A 13437-nucleotide genomic window follows, 5' to 3' on the forward strand; every position below is an offset into this window, starting at 1 on the left:
ACATATATATATACATACTAAAAACGATGATATTAATATCAGTTAACATCTTTAAATTGCTCTGCAAGTTAAAATAAAATCATTTTTTTCATATGTGCTATCTCACTTAATTCTCACAATTAACTTGTCATGTGGCTGTGCTTATTTTCCATATTTCAGTGATCAGAAAGCTGAGTATCATTTAAGAGACGCACTCAAAATCAGTGGTAGAACCAGGACTCAAGTTTGATACTCTGATGACAAATGCTGTTTTCTTTCTGCTCTGGCATATTACTGCCATCCTTCAATTTCAAATTGGTGAAACTTAACATACTTTCTTTCTTTTTTTAAAAAAAATAGATTTATTTATTTATTCTTGGCTGCTTTGGGTCTTCGTTGCTGCTCATGGGCTTTCTCGAGTTGTGGTGAGCAGGGTCTACTCCTCGTTCTGGTGTGCGGGCTTCGTGTGGTGGCTTCTCTTGTTGCGGATCATGGGCCCTAGGTGCACGGGCTTCAGTAGTTGTGGCTCGTGGGCTCAGTAGTTATAGCTCATGGGCTCTAGAGCGCAGGCTCAGTAGTTGTGGCACACGGGCTTAGTTGCTCCGCGACATGTGGGATCGTCCCAGACCAGGGCTGGAACCTGTGTCCCCTGCATTGGCAGGCAGATTCTTAACCACTGTGCCACCAGGGAAGCCCAAGTATACTTTCAAATTAATATGAAAATTGAAAAATGTGGGCCAACGTTTGCATGTTCTCTGCAAACTTAACCTTAGTAAAGCAAATAATGGTATAAACCTCTCTGCAAGAGAGATTATTTATAGACCTGACTACTTTTGAACAGTTCAGAAGCATCTAATTGCACAAATCAATATGAATACTTTATATCTATACCATTAAGTGAACCTCCAAATGTTGTTTACTAAATGGTAGTTTATTGGCCTACCTTTAGTTACTGTGAATATTAGAAAGTAATACATTGCATTTATTTTAAAATATATTGTGATTCATCCTTTTAATTAAATCAGAGACTTCCCTTAATCATGAGGATGACAAATAAAATTTGTTATATTTTCACATCCCTTTATAGTATTCTTTTTTATTAAAGTATAGTTGATTTACAATATTATATTAGTTTTAGGTATACAATATAATGACTTGATATTTTTATAGATTCTACTCCATTTAAAGTTATTATAAAATATTGGCTATATTCTCTCTGCTATACAATATATCCTTGTAGCTTATTTATTTCATACACAGTAATTTGTACCTCTTTATCTCCTACCCCCATTTTGCCCCTCCCCGCTTCCCTCTCCCCTCTGGTGACCACTAGTTTGTTCTCTATATCTGTGAGTCTATTTCTGTTTTGTTGTATTAACTCATTTGTTGTATTTTTTAGATTCCACATATAAGTGATAACATACAGCATTTGTCTTTCTCTGTCTGACTTATTTCACCATAATACCCTCCAGGGCCATACATGTTGTTGCAAATGGCAGAAGTTCGTTATTTTTCATGGCTAAGTAATATTCCATTGTATGTACGTACCACATCTTCTTTATCTCTTCATCTGTTAATGGAAACAGGTTGCTTCCATATCTTGGCTATTATAAATTATGTTGCTATGAACATTGGGGTGCATGTATCTTTTTGAATTAGTGTAATTTGTTTTCTTCTCTATACCCAGGAGTGGAATTGCTGGATCATATGGTAGTTCTATTTTTAGTTTTCAAGGTGCTTTTGCATTCACTATGTCATATGATCTTAAACACAATGCTGTGAGATGAATAGGGCAAATATTATTTTTACTTCACAGATGAGGAAATCAAGGACTAGTGAGGTGAAATGACACAGCAAGGGTGTGCAAAAGTCAAGTTGCTTACTTATATTGAGTGACACAACTTAGCGATATTTTCAAAGGCTATGGCAGATTTTTTTTTGAGGGGGTCAGATAACAAACTCATGAGGGCAGGGAACATCTCTGTCTTATTTAGCTTTGTTCCTTAGTGCCTAGCACAGTGTGTGGAACACAGTAGATGCTCATTAAATATTAGTTGAGTGAATGAAGGAAGGCTTTGGATCATGGAGTCATAGGTCATGGGGAGAAGCTACCCAAGGAAAGATTGACTGGATTATGTTTGAAAAGTGTGCTGGATCTCAGAATTTTTTATAGGTAGGAAGATCCTGGGTTTTGTCAGATGAATTGGCCTCCAGACTGAATGCATATAACCTGACGCTGCTACACAGCCCCCCTGAACATCCTTATATCATAGCACCTCTCGTTGTGTGTGCTATTTATCTGTTTAGTTGCCTGGCTTCCCTTGCAAACCATGAGTCTCTTGAGAGTGGGAGGATGTCCCATTGTACTCCAGTCCATAGCACTGAGCTTGACATATGATAGACACCAAGTATATATCTGTAGAAGAAATGAATGAATGAATAAACAATAATATGATTCAGTATACAACAGCAAAATAGGCAAGTCAGTTAGGAAGGAACAGGGTTTGTAACAGGGAAGTATTAAAATAATTAAGTCTGATTCAACATTAGGTTGGTAAGAAAGGTAGCAGCAGCTTTCCATGGTATATTTGCCTTTTAAAATAGTCTGTATATATTTATGGTTTAAATGCTTCCAAAAGTCATTAAAAGGTTGTTTTATTGAACACTTCTATTTAATTTGAATGTCCCGTTTTTGTAAAGGAATACTTTGTGCTTAAGGAGAAACTGAACATGGGCTTTCTATCAGGTCTTGAGCTCTACTTGCCTCTGTTTCTTTACCTGCAAAATAGGGGTAGTAGTACTTCTATTAAATGAGACAATACTTGGGAAAGCTCCTAGCACAGTGGCTAGCTTATAGGAGGAGCTTTATAAATATTTATTGAATAAATGACTGAATGACTCTCATTTTCCTTTGACCTTCATTCTCCTGTCACTGAACTCTTGATCCTTTCAGCAAAAACCTTCGTGAGGAAGAAAAGAATAAGACATTTTGTTGTCAACTGAAAATCAGCTTTTGAATATCATGTGTTGTGACTATGCTACTTTTGCCAGGAGGGATGTCCATTTCCACCCTGTTGATAATCAATTTTTTTTTGCCTCAACCTCCAGAGAGTTTTATAATTAATGTTATTTTCCTCTCTTTGGGTGTGTTTTCCTTTGAGAATGGAATTTGGGTCTTGGTACTGGTATACTAGTTCAATACTCTTACTGTCCTCCATTTAGTCTAGTGTTTCTTCATGGTTCAAATTGCCCTTCATGAGGAGCCGAGCTTGTAATACGCACTTGAGATAATGTGTAAATGCTTTCACTGGCTCAGCTCCCTTCCCCACCCAGCATGCCTGAGTCACCTTCACAACATCAAGATTAGGTGTACATGTACCGTCACAAATAATGCCTTGTGCAGGGGTAATGTAAATGGAATCTGTTGAAATATGGCCCATTATATTAAAATTTATGTTTTGATTATCATTTTTATTTTATGAAACAAGTTTGAGCTTTATAAAGTCATTCAGAAAAGAGATCTGCCTCACTGTTAGGACTGTCTGTCTACTTGGCATCTATGCCTAGCACAGTGAGAGTCATATGAACATTTCTAAGGCTATTATTTTTTCCCTCTCTGCTTTGAAGATCCAAATTGGATTACTTAACAAATTATTATCTGAAATACCTCTAACGGTGTTACTTGAAAGTCCTAGACATAGCACTTCTCCATTCCCATGTCAGAAGGATCTTTATGAAATGCAAATCTAATCACACATCCTTTCCTGCCTTATCTCCTTCAATGGCTCCCTATTTCATACCTTATAAAATAAAATAAGCTCCTTAGTTTGACAGAGCCTTCAATATCTGTCCTTGTTTTCTTCCTTTCCTCTCTCACCTTGTTGCCTAGGTCCTAAACTCAAAGTCTTTCCAACAGCAATGCTTGTAGTTTTCTCTCACGTAAAATGATATTGCTTTCCTCTGTTCTTTTTCCAAAATTGTTGCCTTTCTGTGGGAGATATCACACCCCACCTTTACCTAAAAAATACTTCTTTAACACCTACTCATTTTAGGGCTCATTTTAGTTGTCACTTCCCTTGGAGAACTTCCCTTGATCTTCTAGGCTGGGTTAGAAGTTCCTCTTCCGTGTTCTCATAGCTCCTGGGACTTTCCTGTATCATAACATTTATGATCTTGTAGTATAATTCTGTGTTTATTTGTATATCTTGCTCATTATATTTTAAGATCCTTAGAGATGAGGACGCTGTCATATCCATTTCAGTATCCCAGCAAGGCTGCAGCTAGCTCCTAATAAATCTTTGAGTTAGAAAAAAACATACTCATTACATTGGGCCAGACTTAGCCCATAACAGGAAGTCTTGGTGTGAGGCACACCCTGATTAACTATGTAGCAGCTCTGCTTTGGCCCCCACAGTGTGTGATGTACCATAAGTGCTCAGAGTATGTTTGTTACGATGAATCCATCAAGTAGTCAATTAACACAGGATGGCAGGAAAAGTTGAAAAGCAATTGAAACAGGTGTTTATAATGACACCTATAAATTAAGAAGAAAATGTAAATCATCATAAAGAAGACTTGAAATATCTGTAATAAAGGGAATGTTTCTGGGACAAGTCTTTCTCTAAACATAGAATAAGTTGTAAAGTGGAAGATCTTCACAATCAATCAGTAGATACACAAACTCTGAAATTACCTTAATTTCTGCTAGCTTGTTTTACTGAAGGTATATCATACTCTGTGTGAGATGTTTATTTTCTTTGAAGCTATCACCAATGTATCTCAATAGCAGGGTATTAACCTTTTATCCAAACTGACCAGAACAGGGAAATAGAATTGGTAATGACTTAAAAAGCAATGTGGAGAGGTACAGAGTAAACTACAACAACTTTGAGAATTTATTTATTTTTCTTTTATTTTTGTCTCTTTTTTAGATAACAAACCTCTCACAATGTGAAAAACACTTTGGTAGAACAGAATGTAATATTGAAAACAGAGAATAGAAACATTGAATTAAAACTCCAGCTTCGCCATTTCCTATCATTGTGACTTTATTAGTGCTCTCTGATTGTCTTAATTAGACGCTCATATTTTACTTTTGATGTAATGGCTACCATTCGGTGAAGACCTGCTGTGTACTAGAACTTTACTTACATTTTGCTATTTAATTCTCCTTCTGAACCCTCTGATATAGGTGTTATTATCCCCATTTTAGAGATAAAGGAACTAAAGTTTAGAAGGGTACAGTAAGTTGTTTAAATTCACACAGTGATAAAAATCAGGATACTAGCTCTGGCCTGTCTAATGCAAACATGCATCCCCAGTTGGAGTTAGCCCATTATTTTGTAGATAAAAAGTTAGAACCTACCTTCTTTTTTTTCCGAGAGAATGTCTTCCTCTACATAATGCTTTAATCTTTACTCTTTAGTGATTAAAGAGTAATCATTATATTACTCTTTAATGTAAAGAACTGGTTCACATTAAAGAGTAATATAATTTCCCTTTAGATTTAATCCATGTTGGTACTTAGAAGGCTTTAATGCCAAATGTTAAGAGATTGGAAACTTGATTATTGAACTAGATGAGCACAGGCTCTTTGAGCCCCAGAGAAAGGCTCCTCCAGGTGAGTTCACTAGCACTTGATTCAGGGACCATCCCAAAACATAAATTTTGGAAATAACAGTGAAAGCAAAACATCACTAATTTTGACTGATATGGGAAGAGCCTGAATTAAGGAGAGATCTCCTTTCTGTGGTATCATGTGGGAAATTCAGTTTTCTACTAGAAAGAACACTAGCCTTGAACTTTGACGATATGGGTTCATTTTCCAGTTCTGCCACATGGCAGAGGTTGTGGTATGACTGCTGTTTGTATGACATTGAATAAGTCAGTTATTTTCTACAGGCTTTTCTTTTCCCATTTGTAAAATGGGGATGGTTATCCTTGTTCAGCCTACATCACAAAGTTGCTTTAAGGATAAGATAAAGTGAGATACTGGGAGGGAAAGTATTTTGGAATCTTATGCAAGATTTTTAAAAATCCGACTTATGGAGGAGAGAAAAATAATAGTAGCAATATCCTGGCTTTGTCAGTTTCTAGTCCTGTGTCCTAAGATGAGATCTTCTGCTCACTGCCTCTGCTTCCTCATCAATAAAATCTGTGGGGAATAATGGAATGAGTCTTATTAGTTTATTAAATAAAGATTAAATGAGATAATACATGTAAAATGTTTAGAATAGTGCCTGGCAGTTAACACTCATTGAAAGTTAACTGCCATTATTATTATTAATAATAGGGGTGGTGGTACTGGTACGGTCTGCTGAGTTTCTCTTTGAACTAGGTATATTGTTAGGAATAGCTTTTTCATTTAATTCTCAGAGTCACCCTATTAGGTAAGTATTAATATTCTAGTTTTGAAGAAACGGAGGCTCAGATAGTTGGTTCAAGATCCCATAGCTCATAAATAGTGCAGCTGTGATTTGAACCTAGTTCTGTTTTACTTTGAAGCTCAGGCTCTTTCCACTATGCCAAGCTTCCTCCTACACATTTTAAAGAACTGTTTCAGTATAGAGCTTTTTACTTTTCTCAGGGCTATAATGCAGGACTACTCCACTACTTGCTTTGCTTTTTTTTCTCACCTCTCAAATACCACTTCTCAAATTTTAACAGTTTGTTCAAGTGTTTTGAGTGCCTACTTTGTGCACAGCAACATTCAAACAAAAGAAGCTTTGCATATCCTGTTTAATTCTCATGATGATCTGTGGAATAGGCAAGATCACTCTTTATTTGTAGTTCAGGACTCTTAGACATAAAGGGGAGAGTCATCTGTTAATGGTAACAGAATGAGACAGTAGCAGGTTTGAGATTGAAATCTAGGTTTCCTGACTCGGTATTTCCTCTCCACTGCATTGTGTTGTCTGCCGTCTTGGACCCCATCTAAAGGGAATCAGGTCCTAGTTATTCTTATGGGTAGAAACTAGAGGATGGTGCCATGTCTTGAGCTACTTACTCTCTCTTTTTTTTTTTAATTTTTAAATTTTATTTATTTATTTTTATACAGCAGGTTCTTATAAGTTATCCATTTTATACATATTAGTGTATATATGTCAATCCCAAGCTCCCAATTCATCACAGCACTACCACCACCCGCCACTTTCCCCCCTTGGTGTCCATACGTTTGTTCTCTACATCGAGCTACTTACTCTCTTAACTAGATTAAACAATTCCTCCTGGATTCTTTTTGTTGCTATTAACTCACAAAGCAAGCCTTCACTTCACCGGCAATGTACAATTAACCTTTCACTCTCTCCTGAATAGAAGGGGGCTGAATTGTCAGATTGGGTTCTGAGAATTCTGTCCTAACGGCTTCTTTCCTAACACAACAGCAATAATACTAACCACCACAACTGCAGCAGCTTAACATTTCGTGTGTGCTTACTGTACGCCAGGAAGTATTCCTGAGCTTTATGTGTATTCATGGTTGTAATCCTCCCCATTACAGTACATGGTAGGTACTGTTATTATTTATCCCTATTTAAAGGTGAGGAAACTAAGGGACAGAAAGGTTAGGTAACTTGCTCCAAGGCCATTTAATACAAGGTAGTTTAGCTACAAATTCTAAGCTCTTAAACATTCTGTTTTACTACATTTCCTTAGGTAATAGAATCTTCATCTATGTCACTTTCCTGCTCAGAAACCTCCAGTGGCTCCCTAAAGTGCAAACTTTTTACCTTGGCATTTAGAGGACTCCCTGGTGTCAAACCAGTCCTTATTTCTAGCTGCATTTCTCATTACTCATCATTTTGAAAAATCATGGGCTTTGGAGTCACAAATACATGTTTTTATAGCTCAGTCCTATCATTAAATAGCTGTGAAAACCTTGGACAAGATAATTTATATTTCGAAGTATCTAAAAATTGAGGATAATAAAACTTGCCTCAATAGGTAAATGAAATAATGCATATAAATGCCTAATACAGGGTCTGACATAGAGACACTCAATATTATTTAAAAAAATACTTAGTTGTCCTCCAGCAAAAACTAATCTGCCCTACACTTTCCTACCTCCTTCCCTTTGCTTATGTTTCCCCTACAGTAAGTACTTTAAGCAGGGACTGTGTCTTTCTTCTGTCATCCTCAAGTCTTAGCAGAAGCATTGGGTTTGGACACATGGTAGCTGCTGGCTTAAGTGAATCATGTCATCAGATGCTTGAAATTGTCTGTGTTCAGTGCTGTAATCCTCAGACTAAGGAGAAGGGAAGGAAGCTATTTATATGCCATGCCTGTTGATTTATATACCTCATTTTTTTGAATATTCATAATATTCACAATAATCATATGAAATAGTCATTATTATTTTCATTTTACAGATGAAGAAACTTAGATCTAAGAGAATAAGTGACTTGCTTAAGGTTACATAGTTAGGAGGTTGCATAGTTAGGGGGGATTTGAACCCATATCTATCTGACTTTCTGCTTCACTGGCTTTATTTCTGTTTATTAATAAAAAGAGACACCATCTGATGTACTAGTTGTGGTGGAGTCATTGAAAATCAGAGCCATAAAACATTATCTGGCCAACTTCTTCATTTTACAGATGAGGAGACTCAGACCCAGGAAGAATAAGAGGTTTACTCAAGGTTACTTAAAGAATAAAAGCCAAACTAGGTCTGAGTTCCAAGCCAGCTCGAAATATAGTAATTTTCTAAGAGACCTAGATGCTTCTCCCTTTGTGGACCAATAAACTGTATTTTTCTTCTGAACTTCTGGCCCTCCACTTAGGCCCTCATCCTATCACCTTCACAAACAGAGACTACCTTATTTAGGTTAATGAGATATCACTATTCATTTTTCTTCTGTGAGCCACATTAGAGGTCAAAGATGGTAAGCCCAAGCTATGCTTAGTTTCTAATTGTAAATGTTGGAGCAGAAATATATCTAGTTATCTTCCTGAAATTTCATAACAGTAATATTACCACTTCTTTATCTGGAACTTCTAACTTTTCAAAAAACATCTTTTCGTATTTTGTGTATCTTTGAAGAAGAGATTGGAGGATTATATTAGATGATCCCTAAGATCTCAATTCTGAGGTTCTGATTCTGTGATTTTGATGCTCACAACTTAATTTTACATTTTATATTTACTTGTGTGACTTTGATTCATCTTTGCACTATGAATTCCATGAGGGTGGAGGCAGTGTCTGTTTTTGCTCACTCTTGTATCCCCAAAGCCTGCACATAATAGGTACCCAGAAAGTATTTGTTGATTGAATAAAGAACTATGTGAGATTGCAAGGTGATTATCATCGCTATTTGTTATATTACTAAATCAAAGCTAAGAAGAAAAATGACTTGTTTAAGAACCACTGCTATTTAGTGGCAGAGCCATTCGGAAACCCGTATCTCCTGGCTCTTGGGTTGTTGGCATGAGCAGATAAAGTAATAAAATTCTGAATCCTTATAGATTACCTCATGCCTGTTTTTAAAGTCATTAGTAGTCATGAGAATTAAGCTCTTAAATACTTATCTAATAATAAAAGACTCCTTTAAAAAAAAATAAAATGGCAAAAACTTTAAAACACTTACAGATAATTACTTTTTTTCCTCTCAGAAGTACCTGAGTTCTTAGTTGAATTTTCTTCAGTTTGGTTTTGTATGGCTCTTGTGTAAAAATGATTTTTACAGATGAACATTTGCAATTGATTTGATGATAGGCAACACTGGCTTTGCCTCCCAAATTAGAGAAATGATATTCCCACAGAAAATTCCATTCTATTCATTACTAAACCTGTATTACAAAAAAAGAACTCATTTTATTACTATTATATTTTACATTTCATCAATAAAAATTTTGTGGAAATGTGTTTTTGCTCTTGTTACATAAGTTCCAATATAATATCCTTGGTTTTTGCCTCTGCTATCTGGCTCTTTACCGAAAAAGTTTGTCAACCACTGTAATAGATATTGTACATACTAACTTATTTTTTCTTCATCACATCCCTGGCAGAGATACATTATTATCCCTAATTCTTAGATAAGGAAACAGGATCAAAAAGACCCAATGTCAAATGACTCCTAAGTAGCAGAGCTGAGAATCTCTTAGGATTAATTTTGGTTTGGTACCGATACCTGTATGTTTGTGCTCCATCATGCTGCCTTCTTCCTTAAAGGGTGTGAGTGGAACAGACCTTTCAACCTCCTGAGTCTGGGCCTGGTGACAATCTTAGTCCTGTGTACAAAGGTCTATGGGAGGCCCAGGTCTGGTTTTACCCATACTAATTCTTCCCTGCCGTGAAATCTAGTGTCTTATTCTCTCCTTCTATATTCATATCTTATAATCTAGACCATTTTACAGATGAAAAATTTGAGGCTAGAGAGTTTCAGTGGCTTCCCAAGGTCTCGTAGTTTTTCTCATAGGAAATACCAGGAAAAGCACTCTTCTCAGATTTGCCTTTGATTCCTTGTGCATGTTCCCAGATACTCCCCCAAATGTGAACATTTTTGATGCTTAATTTCTCTATTCATAAAGTAGGACTAATAATTCTTGCCCTGCTTTTATCATTGTGAGGATCAAAGGGGAAAATTTATATGAAAAGCATTTGAAAACCATTAAACACTCTCTATCATTGTACATTATTGTCATGATTGTTATTATTGTTATAATTATTGCTATTTCTGGGAATCTTTCTAATTTATCACTAATCAAAATAATGTCATCAGGATCTCCAAATCTGTTTTTTCTTTTGAAATCAAAGATCCTACAGATGCCTCAGAGACAAATATGGTGTGTCCTGATATTCATGCTTTAAGGTCTTTAGTGTTGAGAGATCAACACAGGTTTTCTTGGTGCTATATCAAATCTTATGTGATTAAAGGTACTGAGTGCACTAATGTAATCCTGTAATTAGATGTTATTATGCCAAAGGGTATACTACACCCTGCCCCCATTCGCAGACGTGAGTTGACTTTGGAGAATGTGCATATTGAAGAGAGAATAGACCTCTAATTAAGTAAATAAATTTAACTCCTGGAAAATTATATTTTAATAAGACAATTCAAACCACAAAAAATGACAATTAAAGTATATTAAAGTTGTTCTAAAAATCTCAAAGCAAGGATATTCACCATGTTAATGATGAAGCCAGGAATAGATCCACAGAGTCAAAAGCCATAGCTCATATACTCTGTGTCTCTCAGCACTGGGAGTTTAAAGTTAGATTTCAATGTGGGCTTCTGTGGATTTTATTTTGTTAGGATTTGGATGAGGGTTATGAGAAAATGTGCTACTTAATTAAAATATACCCTAAACTGTCCTGTAAGAACTGAGGTTAGGAGTGAGTAAGCTCTGGAGGGAGGGGAGCAGGGCCAGACTGGTGACCTTGTTTCCTAAAATCTTATCTTCACCTTCCCAGTCCCTCCCTCTGATCTTGCTGCCATCAGAGGAACACTGTTACCTCTTCTTTTCCAACCCCATGTTTGAAAACCCTGTATACAAACCCCTTTGCTTGGGTCTTTAAAAAAGGGCTGCGACAGCCTAGCATTTTTTTTTTTTTAACATCTTTATTGGAGTATAATTGCTTTACATTGTTGTGTTAGTTGCTGCTGTATAACAAAGTGCATCAGCTATACGTATACATTTGAAATAAACTTTATTTATTTACTAAAGGGAGCAATGTGTTTAAGTAAAATGAGGTAGGGTTGATTTAAACAACAGATTTTTGTCAAAATGATACAGAAATACATCAAAAATCTTGAAGATCTTCTGCCCGCTTTTTAATCAGATTGCTTGGGCTTTTTTTTTTTTTTTTGCTATTGAATTGTATGAGTTCTTGATATATCATTATATTGTACACTTAAAACTAATAATATGATACGTTGAATATACCTCAATAAGAAAAAGTCATGAAGCTAGAACCCATGACTAAGATTTGGGAAACATACTAGTCTGTCTACAGGCTTTTCTAACAGGAGACCCCTGCCACGTTGCGGTTTCCTCTCACCCATCTCCTCCTTTTCTGTGTCCCAGTCATCCTGGCCCTCTTAGATCCTCTAATGTCCCATATGCTACCTCTTGACTCAGGGATTTTGTGCGTGCTACTCCCTCTACCTGAAAAGCTTTCTTACCACCCCGATAAACATACCTTTTGTCTGTTGTTCCCAATCAACTGTCAGACCTCAGTGGAATGGCACTTTCTGAGAGAAACCTGGCTCCACATTCTAAATTATCCCACTGTTATATGCTCTCAAATCATCCTGCACTCTTTTATTCAAAAAAAGGTTTTTTTTTAATAAATTTATTTATTTATTTATTTTTGGCTGCATTGGGTCTTTGTTGCTGTGCGCGGGCTTTTCTCTAGCTGCGGCGAGCAGGGGCTACTCTTACTTGCGGTGCTTGGGCTTTTCATTGCAGTGGCCCCTCTTGTTGCGGAGCACAGGCTCAGTAGTTGTGGCACACGGGTTTAGTTTCTCCGCGGCATGTGGAATCTTCCCAGACTAGGGCTTGAACGCGTGTCCCCTGCTTTGGCAGGCGGATTCTTAACCACTAGAGCCACCAGGGAAGCCCTCATCCTGCACTGTTTTAAATGCGTATTTTCATTTATATTAGTGTGATTATATGGTTATCTCTGTCTCCCTCTACTAAACTATGTCTCTACAATGTCAAGGACCACGCTTTTTCCTCATGTTGTACCCTAGGGCCTCCACAGCACACAGTAGGCATTCAGTAAATGTGTTAAATGAATGAATAGAAAGAAATGATTGCAAAAATACTTTGGCTATATGAAAGCTAAATTTCCAAAGGAGATTTAGGATCCCAAGAGAAATATACCATTCTTGCTAGTGTCATCTTCAGCTCTTTAAAAAAAATTATTATCAACGTCCTTTTTTTTCAAAGTGATGATGACTCATATCTGCTCAAATAAAATAACCTTCACATCTTGCCAAACTCATTGAGCAGAAGCAGTCTGTTCATTTGCTGGTAGAAACAGAGAAGAGAAAAGAGGCTATTACAGGGTTTACGGGTTCATTTTTTCCCTGTAACAGGTTCTCCCCAACATGCTAGGCAGTTCTCTAAATATAGAGAGGCAGAGACAAGTGTTCTACCCTGGACCTCAGATCAGTATTCTGACAAGTAGAGATCAAGCTAGCTAGACTCAAGGTTCAGAAAGTACAAGCTGGTTATATAGCCCTAAACTGGATATATATGTCTTCTCCATGACTCACTCTCCTTCCTGACCTACAGAGTCACTCCAGCTTCATGTGCTCAGTTATGATTGCCTCCTCCTTGCGAATCTTCTTGGCCTCAGTTCTAGGTAATAAAAATAAATTTTTCTTTTATGTGAAGGTGGTTCTGATTAGTTGTTTTTTCTTAACATCTTTATAGGAATATAATTGCTTTACAATGTTGTATTAGTTTCTGCTGTATAACAAAGTGAATCAGCTATATGAATACATATATCCCTGT

At 36.6% G+C, this 13437-nt stretch overlaps 1 protein-coding gene across 1 annotated transcript in view; it reads left to right on the forward strand.

The window, feature by feature from the left end:
* The window catches only part of AGBL4 (AGBL carboxypeptidase 4), a 1388494-nt gene that overhangs the window by 416563 nt on the left and 958494 nt on the right, over positions 1–13437 (forward strand). The gene's annotated exons all lie outside the window — the stretch shown is intronic.

This window comes from Balaenoptera physalus (assembly GCF_965194825.1).
Source record: "Balaenoptera physalus genome assembly, chromosome: 1".
Taxonomy (NCBI): Eukaryota; Metazoa; Chordata; class Mammalia; order Artiodactyla; family Balaenopteridae; genus Balaenoptera; species Balaenoptera physalus.